At 40.0% G+C, this 13,530-nt stretch overlaps 1 long non-coding RNA gene and 2 pseudogenes across 1 annotated transcript; 1 reads left to right on the top strand and 2 right to left on the bottom strand.

Annotated features, from left to right (window-relative positions):
• The first annotated feature begins 880 nt into the window (after positions 1-880).
• On the top strand, positions 881-7,190 carry LOC130137623 (disease resistance protein RPV1-like; annotated as a pseudogene).
• Positions 7,191-8,571: 1,381 nt separating this feature from the next.
• LOC130137636 (uncharacterized) lies at positions 8,572-9,564 on the bottom strand. The gene is made up of 2 exons (XR_008816000.1): positions 8,963-9,564; positions 8,572-8,847 (listed from the first exon to the last, which is right to left on the bottom strand). It is a non-coding gene; the product is annotated as an uncharacterized LOC130137636 (long non-coding RNA).
• A 225-nt stretch (positions 9,565-9,789) lies between these two features.
• LOC130137624 (flap endonuclease 1-like) lies at positions 9,790-13,530 on the bottom strand (annotated as a pseudogene).

A 13,530-nucleotide genomic window follows, 5' to 3' on the forward strand; every position in this document is an offset into this window, starting at 1 on the left:
CAATCATCTTATTGTAAGCGGGATGCTAGATATATTTGGTTTGATTATGTGTAATCTTCATTAATGTGATTCGCATTTATCAAATCTTGCCTCGGAATATTGTCAGCGTCTTTTATATAGCTGTCTTTATGTTTAATGTATGGTATCACATTTCCACATTTGTTTGGGATGTAGATTTACATACAATAAGTGATCGTTTGAAAAGGTAGGGCATAGTCAAGTATTGAAAATTTGTCACATCATTTTATAACTAAGTAATGATGTGAATGACTCTTTTCAATCTCTTATATTATTCTAACTGCTTTTATTTGTAACACCGGCCACGTAATACTTCAAAAAGTGTTGGTTTCATTTTGAATGGGACACTAGATATATTTGAGTTGATTTTGTGTAATCTTGGTTGATACGTTCCTCGATTTGTCGAATCTCCATATATTCGAAACATTGTCAGCGTCTTTTATATGATTATGTTTAAATTTGTGATATCATATTTCTTTCCATATTTGTTTGGGATTTAGATCCATATAAAAGATCATCATATTTGTTTGAGATCTAGCTCTATATACTATAAAGTATTATTTGAAAAGGTAGAGCATAGTCAAGCATTCAAAGTTTGTCACGTTATTTTATAACTGAGTAATAATGTGAATGATTGTTTTCAGTCTCTTATACTATTTAATTGTTTTTATCGGTAACACCAGCACTTCATAAAGTGATGTTAATATTATGACACATATATGATAATTTTAATTTTAAATTTGTTATTAAATGAATGGGACCCGGAAACTTCTAGGATGACAACCCATTCATGGATTCACGGAAACTTTTAGGAAACTTCTCGGAAACTTCTCGGATGACTCATGGAAAGTTTTCCCCTACCCCATGACGCCATAGACTGAGAGAGCTTATCATATTGACAGCCCTCGCTCATATCCAAGCACACCTAAATCAAACTTCCCTGAGAGATAGAAAGGATTTGATATCTTTGGTGTTTAGAGATCCTACAATGGAGAAAGGGACGAATTCATGGACATTATCCGGACCTTCATATGAAGTTTTTCTGAGTTTTCGAGGAGTAGACACTCGTTATGGATTCACCGATCATCTTTATCATGGCATGGTTGACGCTGGGATCATCGTCTTTAGGGACAATGAATCCCTCCATGTCGGTAAGGAAATTGGTCGTGAACTTCTACAAGCAATTGAGAACTCCAAGATCTACATTCCTATATTCTCTGAGAATTATGCTTCGAGTCACTGGTGCCTTCGAGAGCTTGCATATATGGTTGAGTGCACCTCGAAATTGAATGGGAACAAAGAGATTCTGCCGATTTTCTTGGACGTAGAACCTGAAGATGTCAAGCTCAAAACAAATTTGTATAGACAAACTTTTTCAAAGCGCAAGAAGACGTTGTGCACTGAAGTAGAATCATGGAGAAAGGCTCTCATTGAGGTGGGCAAGATAAAGGGATGGAACCGGAAGAAAGATGAGGGGTAAGTGTCTTAAACTTTTCAATTTTCATCAGTAGATTTCGTTTTTCAGGTGAAAATATAGTTTATTCATCTGGATGATTCTATGTAGTTTAAATAGCCGTCGGTGGCCACTACCACTACTGCTATCGGCCACTATAGCTGTGAGAACGGAATTCTCACTGGTAGTGGCCAATAGCGGCCGCTAGCAGCGGTATCGCTGCAATAGTTCCCGTCAATGGCACCATGGCACCATTGCGGTGGTAGCGCACCCTACTGATCCTGATTCTCACTCTCCTCTCACTCTCCGTCTCCGATATGATAGTCACGAACAGTAATAGATCTCCGAGCAGCTCCACCAAGCTGCCGGCCAGCCACCGCAGCAGCTTGTCCATAAGTTGCTGCCACTTCTTTGTCGCCAGCCCAACAGCAAGCTGCCAGAAGCCTCTGAGCCATTCGGCCCCCACACTTTCTCTGTCTCACTCACTGTGGCAAGTCGGATCCAGGATCCATGATCTGGACGTCGGGCCTGATGCCGCCGAGCCCATATCCGGCGTCACTGACCGTGGGCTACCCTAAATCTGGTGTTGCCCAAGGCCAATGATGCCATCCCCAGCAGTCGCAAGGCCATGACCCACATCACGTGGAGAATGGAGGCAAGGCCGAGATGGCGGGTCGACGGGGCGCGACAGGAATGGCACTGGAATGCGATGGTGACCGTGCAGGGAGGCAAGCGACATCAACGGCGGCGTGGCAGTGGCAGGGGCTGACTGTGATGGTGATTGAAGTTGGGGAGCGGAGAGAGATTGCTTAAAATCAGAATGGCTTTGGTGTCTACATTTTTTTCTTTGCATAATTTCCTCAACATGTGAGGGCAATTTAGTCACTTTGGGAGTAGTTTTACAATATAAAAGTTATCCCTAACATGGTTGTTTCCTTATGGCAGCCAAGCAGATCTTATCCGTTCGGTAATTCGAACCGTTTCAATGAAGCTGAAGGTTGCACATGAAAATGTAACTGAACATCTAGTCGGAGTTGATGATCTTGTACAAACGATAATCAAAATGTTGGATGTGGGATCTGATAGTATACGATTTCTCGGAATCTACGGAATGGGCGGTGTTGGCAAAACAACCCTTGCTAAGGTCATCTTCAACACACTATCTTCTAGCTTTGACCGATGTTGTTTCCTTGCAGATGTTCGGGAATCATCAAAAGGTAATAATGGTCTGCTAAATTTGCAAAAACAACTGTTCTCCAAGCTCGTTGGTTATTATTCTACAGACCAAATTTATCATGTGAACGATGGGATCAACAAGCTTAACGACGGAGTACTTGGAAATAAAAAAGTTCTAATTGTTCTTGATGATGTGGATGAGAAAGAGCACCTGAAAAGTCTAGCAGCAAAAGGTAGTTGGTTCGGTTTTGGTAGTAGGATTATCATAACCACTAGGGACCAAAGTGTCCTAATGATTGAGGGAGAAGTAATAGGTGAAGGTCCTGTAAAAGAGTCTGCAAACGTTTTGACTTACGATGTACAGGAAATGGAATTTGGTCATGCTCTTAAGCTTTTCAGTAGGCATGCCTTCAGAAGAGACTCTCCACCAGATCATCGTGCCTCCATTTCCAAAAAAATTGTCCATATTTTGGGAAACCTTCCTTTAGCTCTTGAGATTACAGGTTCATCCCTTAATGGTAAAGCTGAAACATTATGGGAAGACACATTGAAGAAGCTAAAAGAAGCTCCTTCTGCTGGAGTCCAAAAAAAATTGTTGATAACTTATGAAAGGTTAGATCGTGCCCAAAGGCAAGTATTTCTCGATATAGCTTGTTTCTTTGTTAATCGGGACAAAACATACCCTATCTACATGTGGAATGCCTGTGGATATTGCCCACACAATGCCCTTGATGTTCTCACTTTCATGTCCTTCATAAAAATCAAAGATGACAATACTTTCTGGATGCATGACCAAGTACGGGACCTCGGAAGGGAAATCGTCCGTCAAGAGAATTGCAATGATCCCTGCGACCGTAGTAGAGTGTGGAATCATGAGGAAACGCTGAGCATTATGAAGCGGAAAGAGGTATAAAAAGGTTTACTGTGAATTGTCGCAATTAGAGCTTGCAATTGTTTGATTTTGACCTTCACATGTCGACTTCTTTGTGTTTCCATTGTTAGGGAAGTAGGAAAATAGAAGCACTGTCACTGGGATTTCGTGGATTCTTACGTGGACTTATTATTCTAAAGCATGATGAAATTGCTGATTTACCAAACTTAAGGTTCATTCAAGGGGAGGAGGGGTCCCTTGTAGGAGACTTCAAAGATCTCCTCTCTAATTTAAGATGGCTTTCTTGGCGATGGTGGCCTTCCAAGTTTGAGGCAACAAACTTTCATCCGACTAATTTAGTCGTTCTTGACCTTTCACGGAGCGATATTTCGGAGGAATGGGTTGGCTGGAACCAAATCAGAGTACGATACAAGTCCCCCTCCTTGCATATGCATATCGTTTCTTTTGTCATTTTTTTTCCTACAGGTCATTTTTTAATATATATTTTATCAAATTCTTTTGCAGGCAAATAAACTAAAAGTACTAGATCTCAGCTACTGCATCAAGTTAAGGAGAACACCTGATTTATCTACATGGGTGTCCTTGGAGAGATTGATTGTTAAAAGCTGTCACAACTTAATTGAAATTGACCCATCCATTGGTAAATTAAAACTCTTAATTGCTTTGAACTTGGAGGGATGTCAGTCTCTTCGAGTGTTGCCCGAAGAAATAGGATGTCTACGAGCTTTGACAAAGATTGTCGTGCCTAATACGCTATATGAACTTCCGAAGACGTTTGGTAATTTGCAGTCATTGTTGACCTTTGATTTACCAAATCGTCAGATTAGAAGACTGCCATACTCGATTGGAGGGTTTGGTGAAAATTACGCAGTTGGATTTATCTGAGTGCGTGATGATAAAGGAACTTCCAAACTCAATTGGGGAATTACAATCATTAGTTGAGTTGGATTTGTCATCGACAAGTATTGGTTGCCTACCTGATTCAATCGGCAATCTAAAGCAACTGAAAGTACTTAGGATGAGGAATGTAAGTGGGATAACAAAATTACCAGGTGCAATTGGGCTGCTGGAGAAGCTTGAAGAGTTAGACGCTCGTCAATGTTTCAACTTGACCGGTGACATCTCAAAAGAAATTGAGAGATTGTCCAGTTTGAGGATCCTAGACTTGTCATTCACGGGTATTTCCGGATTACCCACGACAATGAGTTGCCTCTCTAATTTCCAAATACTTAATCTAGAACCATGTCCTGTGCTTAAACAGTTGCCGGAGCTTCCCCAAAGTTTGACTTGCCTGAGATGGGCGCCCCATTGTGGATGGGAATCCTTCGGAGGCTTGACACGAGATGAGCTAACAAGAGCTCCTGCTCTTCCCATTAGATTTGGTACCATATCTCAGCTGGAAACACTTGTCACTGCTCTTCCCACTAGCATCAGTACCCTATCTCAGTTGGAAACACTAACATTGTCCTGCAAAAACGTGCAATTCCTCCCCCAGCTTCCGTCTAGTTTAAGAAAGTTACAACTTCGATATCTGGCGACCACACAATCCCCGGATTTTTCCAATTTGAAAAATCTGTCAATCTTGACATTCTATGGTTGTTCCATGCCGGAATTTTCTGGTATATTTGATGCGAAGTTGGAGGTCCTCCGTATTGACAACTGCACATTTAGAAAATTGGACGCATTGATTCAGTTGGAAATGGAAAGAATGAGATCTTTAACCATGTTGTGGTGTGAGTTCCTCCCAGAAGTATTTGATCTGTCGCGCATGAAGAATCTGCAAGACATAATTCTGCTAGATTGCAAGTTGTTAGTTGAGATTAGTGGCCTTGAAGAACTGGGATCCCTTTGCTCCCTGGGGGTCAAGAATTGCAGTTCCATGGAAAGGATGTCAGACCTATCGAAATTGAAAAAGCTTAGGAAGCTCAGCGTAGTAAACTGTCCAAAGCTAAGAAGCGTGGAAGGTCTAAACCACTTGGAATCTTTAAAGAGGCTGACGATTATTAATGCTGGAGAGTTTGGGGGTGACACCTCAAATTTGAATTTAGAATATTCTTGTATTAGGTGACACCTCTCAGGCTTTGTTGATGTCATGAGGGCATGTTTTATAAGTTCAGCAGATCCCCACATTCTCGGATTGTCCGGCAATTATGATGTTGTGTATGTGAGGAAGTCTGAACAGGACTTGTTTGTTGGGCAAGGAGTTCCAACGATAAATATTGATGACAAATACTGCCCTTCTCTGGACAAAGATTGAGAGGCCATTTGAAGATGAGTTATATAGAGAGTAGTACATTGCAAAGCTCGGCACATGAACTTGACCAACAATGACTTCGTCCTGGACCGGACGAGAGACCATGAAGAGCACTGCAAGGACGTGGAGGCGGAGCCAAACTGTTTGTCTTCTGGTGCGGATTAGGCTTACAAAGACCAAAATGAAGCTGAAGGCACGCTCAAATAATGCCAAAACTTGCGGTGTGGAACAGCAGTGTCCTCACTCTCGATGACTTCATCTGCAGTGGAAAGTAATTACTTCCTACATTGCCTCCATTTTGCTAACAAAACTGTTGTTGAGTTGTTTTGGATTTTGGTCCTTGAGTGGCTAGCGTTCTTATCTTAGTTATGTTTTCCATGGTCTCAAGGGTTCGGCTCCATAAGGTTCTGTCTCAGAGCTTTGATAATATGGCCTGGCCTCCTCAGACAAAAAAACGGGCAGGTACGATCCGTTGGAATCTATTCCTCTTTCCTTATGTAAGAAGAATTATGTATCAGGTTCAAAAGAATAATACAAAAAGAAAGTCAGAAGATGGAGTACATAAGATGACTTTTGTGTAAGAATAGTGGTGTGATTTCTCTAATTCACTCATTTGCAATAATAACTCGTACTCGATTCTAACTTTGCTTTCAAAATTGGCTTTAGAATAGGCCGTCTCTGTCAAACAGCTTTGGAATGTACAGAGATGAACAGACACCGGTTTTGCATGGGAGAGAGCTTGAAAGTCTCAAAGGGAGCTCTCAGCCTCAATCTTTCATTCTGGGCTACAAAGTATTTTGTTTGCTGCAAAAGGATTTTCTGGTCATGTAATAAATGCACTGCATGAATTGATTTCTATGCCATCGACAGTTTCAGTTGTTAAACTTCCCTCCACCATTCCAGTTTGATATCCTAGACCTTGTCGTCGAAGGAGTCATCACTTTTAGTACCTAATCACATTCTTAGTGGCAAGAAGGGACACCAAGTAAGAATGCAAACGTCACGGTACCTCGAAGCCCTGCAAGAAGCAAGGGATCTTAATTCAGTATCAGATGATCCATCTGACGGGGCAAAGATATGGAGAAGGCTATTGCTGAAGTTATTTCCGCCCCATTGAGCGTACCAAGTCTTCCGAAGTTAGTTGAATTCCTGAAAACCTGTAAATTACCCTGCAGCATATAATTAAAATTGAGCAATCTCATAAATCATACGTCATAAATTGCATTGTTGATCAGTTTTTTAGAGTACGTATATTACTAGTTCAGTCTAGCTAAATTATTGATTCCTGCTTACTCAGTCCGCACATAACGAAATTTCAATTTCATAAGTTCGTTGACTTGATTCAGGATAAGTATTGAATGATGTGGTGGTGTATATGCAAATGCAGTTTTACTATAGAGGATCTCCAATCTCAAGAATGAGACCTGTAAAGGAAATCCAATGGCATAACTAGAAAGTATTTGCCTATGACTGGATACCTTTTAGTTCATCTCTTCTTTTCTTTCTCCTTGCATCATTAACCTTGAAAGTGGTTGGTTCTCATAACGACAATAGGTTTAGAACCTTTTTAATAATTATCTAGTTCGTAGAGACCACCGACGGAGATCATATCTTCAAACTGTTTTTTATCTCTTGAATTACCCGAATGTGTTTTTTTTAATATGCTGTAAAACTTTGTAAATAAAGAAATATTGTAGTTTTGGGATGCATTGTTCTTCCTCGTGTTATGAGTAATAAATGTTAGGGGCCCTTGAAAGAGATACAATAAGTAAAATGTTGGTAGGATTCGTCCCTCTTTACTCTTCTGATGCAATCTTAGTGAGAAAGTTCTTTTCTTTTTCTTTTTTTCTATTTGTTTTTGTGTACGGCGGTTTGCTTCATTGTCAACTTTCCTTCACCTTTTACCAAGACTCACTGATTTATAGTTTACTTCATGATGTTTCCAAATCATTACCCAGAAACTATGTTAGGATTTATTTTATTGTTAAGTAGCTACCTTTTCGATTACCACCAATTTTTACTTGCAGTTAAACTACAAGCAAATGTTATTTTTCTTAGGCATGGCAAGAAATGCATACTTTCATCTTATTTGATTTTCTCGCAATATGGTGCTGTAATAACTGTCAACATGAACACATGATATTTGGTTGATCTCTAAAGACATGTGTAAGAAAATGCTCAAGCATTTGTTGCTATTGGGTTTTTGATCACTACGCAGGTTCGTTTCTTTCTAAACCTAACTCTTGAGAAATAGTGCAACATGATCATCTATTTTCTTTCTTGTTCAGCAATTTGTAGATTATTACATGTCTAAGATTGAGATGTAATCTTGCGTGACAGAGTCTGTGCTATTCGATTCATGAATTGATTACCTGTCTGTTGCTGCATATGATGATTTGATTCCATCCCATCTTATCTTTCTCGAAAGCCAAGTAAAAAAATTCATTTGACTATGACAAATTTCCTGATCAAAGTTGAGAATGACCATGTTTCATTGCTGAATTGCCATCTCAGACCTAAACTAGTGATGGTGATTTTGCCCGGATTTCACATCGTTGCATTTTCATATGAAGTCTAGGCTCAAGAAACGGACACTATGGTAAAGCTGCAGGAAATTATTCTTGTTGAGGGCTTGAAACTTGAAAATGTACCCACAGAAGCGTATAAAGTTCTTGTCTGCCTTTGAGATTGCTTGCTGCAGAAGGATCATCACCTATAAGATGGATCCTTATCAAATAACTTCTCCAAGAGAGTTTCATTCTTTTTGAAGGGAATTAATTTGACAACGATTGTTTTATCTACTAATTATTTTATATCGAAATGGTGTAGTTTCATATCTCCATCTTTGGAGTTACCAGTCAACCCATCAAATGTATGCGCACAGAAAAACTTACACACGATAGTAGTCCAACGAGATAAACAAGTAGTCATGAAAGACAGTTAAATCAGCAGTCAGCACCTAGAAACCTTCCATGATGTGATAGTATCCAGCAAAGACTACATGAGATTACAAACTGACATCAAGTTCCCACCCGTAATTTGCATGCAAACCTCCTGAACAAAGCAAGAAACATAACGACACGTGGATCACAATTCCAAACAGGGAGATTTAAGAAAGACATCGAAATCAAGAATTGTGAAGAATTGCCATCGGGAAACTCATAAATACCTGACATAGATGTCGATGGTTTTGCCGTTCCATGATCTGTTATTTGCCGACTAAACTATTTGTTCTTCTTACCACCACCAGCCCGGAATTCTTGTTAGTTGCTGCTTTGGCAATATTCTCAGGGGTTTCCAATTGCATGGATGACAATAATATACAATTTGCATAAGTGACATATACGTATCGTAAAATGTACAATACATGGAAGAAATGGAATCCTTTAAACAGCAAATAAACAACACTCTAAAAGGAACACTGGTTAATATTGACTCTGCCCGACAAGAAGTACCCCTCTCATTCTAGCATAGAGGGCAAGCTTCATCCATCCAATAAAAATTTATACAACTCTTCCAAAATGGCAGTACCATAAGACATGACCCGTTTTTTAGGAAAGGAAAACGTCAACTTGCTTCCAACAACGCGCAAAAACAGCATCTACAAGTCAGGACTCGCTCAATAAATAGGGTTCTTACATTCACCAACATTTAGCTTTACGTCGAGAGGCAGACAACTGTCAATGGCCATTTGAAGTTCCTCAAACCCAGGACAATGGTTGGCATCTTAAAGATGCCAAGGAACCAGGGCAGGAAATTTACAGAGACATGTGTAGAGAGTGTCTTAGGCTTGAATGCCAGATTGGGGGATTGAAGTGTGCATTTGCTTCCCTGTCATCCAGTGCAATTACGGTAGTTAATCAGGCCGAAACTCTTAACAGATCCGTATAAGCAGGCTGGTGCTTTTGTTTATCTAATTGATTTCATGAATAGGGTGGTGCAACACCATTAGCACATCCGTAAAGTTATATGAGAGTAATCGGGCATAAGCAGCAGTGGCATGGCAACATACTACCGTTGATTTACAACACTATCACCAAAAGGTTAAAAATGATCACAAAGATCTAATCATTTGTGCATCGCTAGGGCAATCAATGGCTTATGAAGTGAGTTAAAGGGAATACTATTCATCCATCAAAAGTAGCATATGAAGATATCTCTTCACTAGACCAACATGTGACATTACACCTTCACATACATTAAAAGAAGGAAAGTCCTGGTGCTCGGTACTCAAAGATATCAAGATGACATACCTTCCTCTTAGCAGGTACAGATGGATTCTTAGCTGGCTTAAAGAAGGGTTCTAATCTGTAGAAAATAAATGAAAGGAATCATCAGATAAAAGAAAGTGCATTTTGGAAGTTTTCAATTGTTCAAGCTTTAGTTACCGGCCTTGTGATGACTTATCCTTAGCTGCCTTAATCTTTTCTATCGCCTGATACCCATGGCAAAACAACATTGAAAACATGGATGCTCTCTCCTTCAGAGGAAAAGAAGCAACTTCCTCGAGTAGGCAACTGACCAACACATTACTGAAGATAGAAGTCATACCTTCGTCACTCTGTCAATGTTGAACCCATTCTCATTCACGAGAAAGGAAATTAAGTCCTTGAAAGGGAAAGAACAATTAGTTAGGAAACGAGTTGAGAATTCAAAAAGTGAAATGTTGCAAGTAAATCCCAACATGAAAACAGCCCACCTCCCCATTTGGAGCAGTCCATTTTATCTCATGTTGTTCTTCCGTAGAAACTATTGGTTCCTTGAAAAGCAGGTGAGCTTCGATATAGGGCCCATTATCTGGTATCTGCTACCTATTTAAAAACAAGCAAACATTTCCTTAAGAAGGATAACCGAACTCAATAAAGACTTCCAAGTAATGAAAAAAACCTCTGGGTTTAAGGATAGAGAAACGATACGATTTTGTTCAAGTGAGAGAGAAATAACAGACAAAGCAGACATCGGAATAGATAAAAGTATTATAGTAAATCAGCACATGAAGTAGCATGGTTGATGCACTAATTGCCAGCCCAAATCTGCTAGTGGCAAATGATCTCTCAGCTTCAAATTGTTGATCAAATATATGCACGCCAGCTGAGTATGAGAGATAATTCTTTTAAGTCAAGGAATCCAGCAGACAAGACTATTATAGTGAGAAACTTTGCTGCCTTATTTTGCTTACAAGTCGGGGGGACAAGATAAGAGAATAAGAAGCACCTTTGCTTGTTTATGTTCTCTAGTATGTTTTCTATGGAACCATGTTGACGGATGAGCTTAAGAGTAGTCAGCCCTTCAATACCTAATAAATTCATTCCAAAGTAAATCCACCGAAATCATCAAGCTAAAACATACGAGAGGGGAGAATGATACACAATGGCATAAAACAGTTAACAGTAGGCACTGCAGTAATATCACGTCTACCTTGAATGCTTTCACAATAAACACATCCAGAGAGAATCCACAGGTCAATGAATTGATCTATATTCAGATTCATATCCTCCAAGATCTAAAAGTCATGAAAGTGAGAAAAAAAAGATTAACCAATCGCAATGAATATACTTTTCTAAGTACCTTGGAAATTTCAAATTCCATGACTGGAACTTTTCTTGAGTTGCGATCCATCAAATGGCGAAGAAATATAGGAGCTCCAAAAGTAAGGGAATCCATATCTTCATATGCAACTGGATAAACCTGAAAAACAAAAATTAAAGCTAAAGCACCATTCACAATGGATGAATTCTGGTTACCACGCAACAATTACGCAATGATAGGAATTTGAAGTCAGCGAAAATTCCTTGGACAAAGATGACTTGGTAAAGAACGTACCAAATGTAAATGACTACGCAGAAGGACATTAGACAAGTGAACAAGCATATGTGTGAGTGAAAAAGGAAATTAAACATGCAAACAAAATATGTCATTTCTGTAGAGGTAGGCGATTGGATTATTATGGGAAAACAATGAATTATTCTAAATCAGAAGACTATAAATAGGAAGATACGTGCCTTTCCAGCTTTGCAAAGTTCAGCACATTGTGCCTCTGCTTCTGAAGGGGCCTAACATACATAAACTGAATCTGGTATCTAACATTTTTGTTAGGAATAAAGAAGAATGAACTTCTCAGACAGAATAGCAACCTCAACTACTGGGACACCCATAAGTCTTAGTAGTTTTTTGCAGTCTTCATTGTGCTGTTGTTTCACCTACAATGGTATCAAAGCCATGTACCACAAGTGCACACACACCCAGTTAGCTACATAGATAGGTTTTTCTGGAAAACAGAGACAACATCAAACTTCTCATTGGATAGAACGAAAATATCACATTGTAAGGAAGTGATCGAAACAAAGACCAACCTTCACAGTTCTCTTGCTGAATTTCTCTCTGTCTTCCTTGTTCTGCGACTGTAGGCAATAAATACAGAGCTCACTAAGCCTTCTTGTACTCTGTGTTTCTTCGTGCTTTTGTGAATGTGCGTGAGAGAGAGAGAGAGAGAGAGAGAGATGCTTATACCGCAATGGCTACTGCCAAGTCCTCAGAGGCATCTGCCCTCTTCAAAAAACTGCTCAGAGACTCATTAAATGTAACTAAACGTAATCATAGATAATTAAAAAAAATGAGAGACGAGAAGGCTAGATAATAATAAAGTACCGTTTTGCAATCTCTTGCTTCTTCAAATCAGGAGGTTGACCATCAAATACGTAGCTATCATAACAACCGCAAAGCATATCAGAGAAAGATGAGCTTCATTCTTCTAGCACTCTATCCCAATGAAAACAGAGGAGGTAAAGAAGAAGACTTACACTGGCTGTATCCTCGCTTCCAATAGCCTAATCGTCCGGTAAAGCAAGCCTTGCAGATGACTACATGGGACAACAAATCACAAAGCATCAACACTTTCCAAGCACAAAGATGACATCGCAAGTACAAAATAATGTGAGACGCGTCGATCTAATATACATAAACCCGAGTCCAAGCAATAACATCTGAAGCATCAAAACAGAAACTTGAGCAAAGTGGATTTTCATTTCCATGGAGTATTGCGATGCCAGTAGTAGTACCTGGTCACTTCACCAGCCTCATTGGTGAGCATTTGAGTCCCCTTCGTCCCAACCACAACCTGATCCACCAATCAAAGACCAAAAGAACCCCCGACACCGAAATGTGCAATCAATCACAGGCATCAATCCATTAAAAGCAAAGCACTTAACGAGGAACTGATAGATGCTCATGGTAGCATCGACGGCGATCCTCCTGCCGAAGTAGCTCTCCAGCGTCTGCTCCTTCATCGCCTTCGGGGCATTGTCCGCCAGTAGCTTCGTCAGCCCCTACCGAAATCAACGGGCGATTCAATTAACAAACATATTGGAAATGATCGGATTGAAGAAGGAGGAGGTCGGAACTACCTTGATGCCCATTTCCGGAGAGAGAAGAGGATTGCAGTGGAAATTGAGGATGAAATTGAATTCTAGGGTTCGAGCTCTTCTGTCTTCCCGCCTAACTTGGAGACCAGCGCGTGTGGAGGTGGAGAAGCGTGTGACCCACGCGCCAGGTGTCGCGAGTGGGAGCGCTGATAATCTAATAGCGATAATTAATCGCAACGTCACCAATTTCATCAGCTGCACCTGACCTATCATCTCCTTTACTAGTGTGCTTAATCTCCGAATTTTCACGATAAATAATAATTTAAGAGGGAGATCTGGAATCGATTCTCTTTGTAGGTGCTCTTGGCCTATTTGG

This window comes from Syzygium oleosum, unplaced genomic scaffold, assembly GCF_021117445.2.
Source record: "Syzygium oleosum isolate NSW1041296 unplaced genomic scaffold, Sole_v2.1 Sole_v2.03, whole genome shotgun sequence".
Classification (NCBI taxonomy): Eukaryota; Viridiplantae; Streptophyta; class Magnoliopsida; order Myrtales; family Myrtaceae; genus Syzygium; species Syzygium oleosum.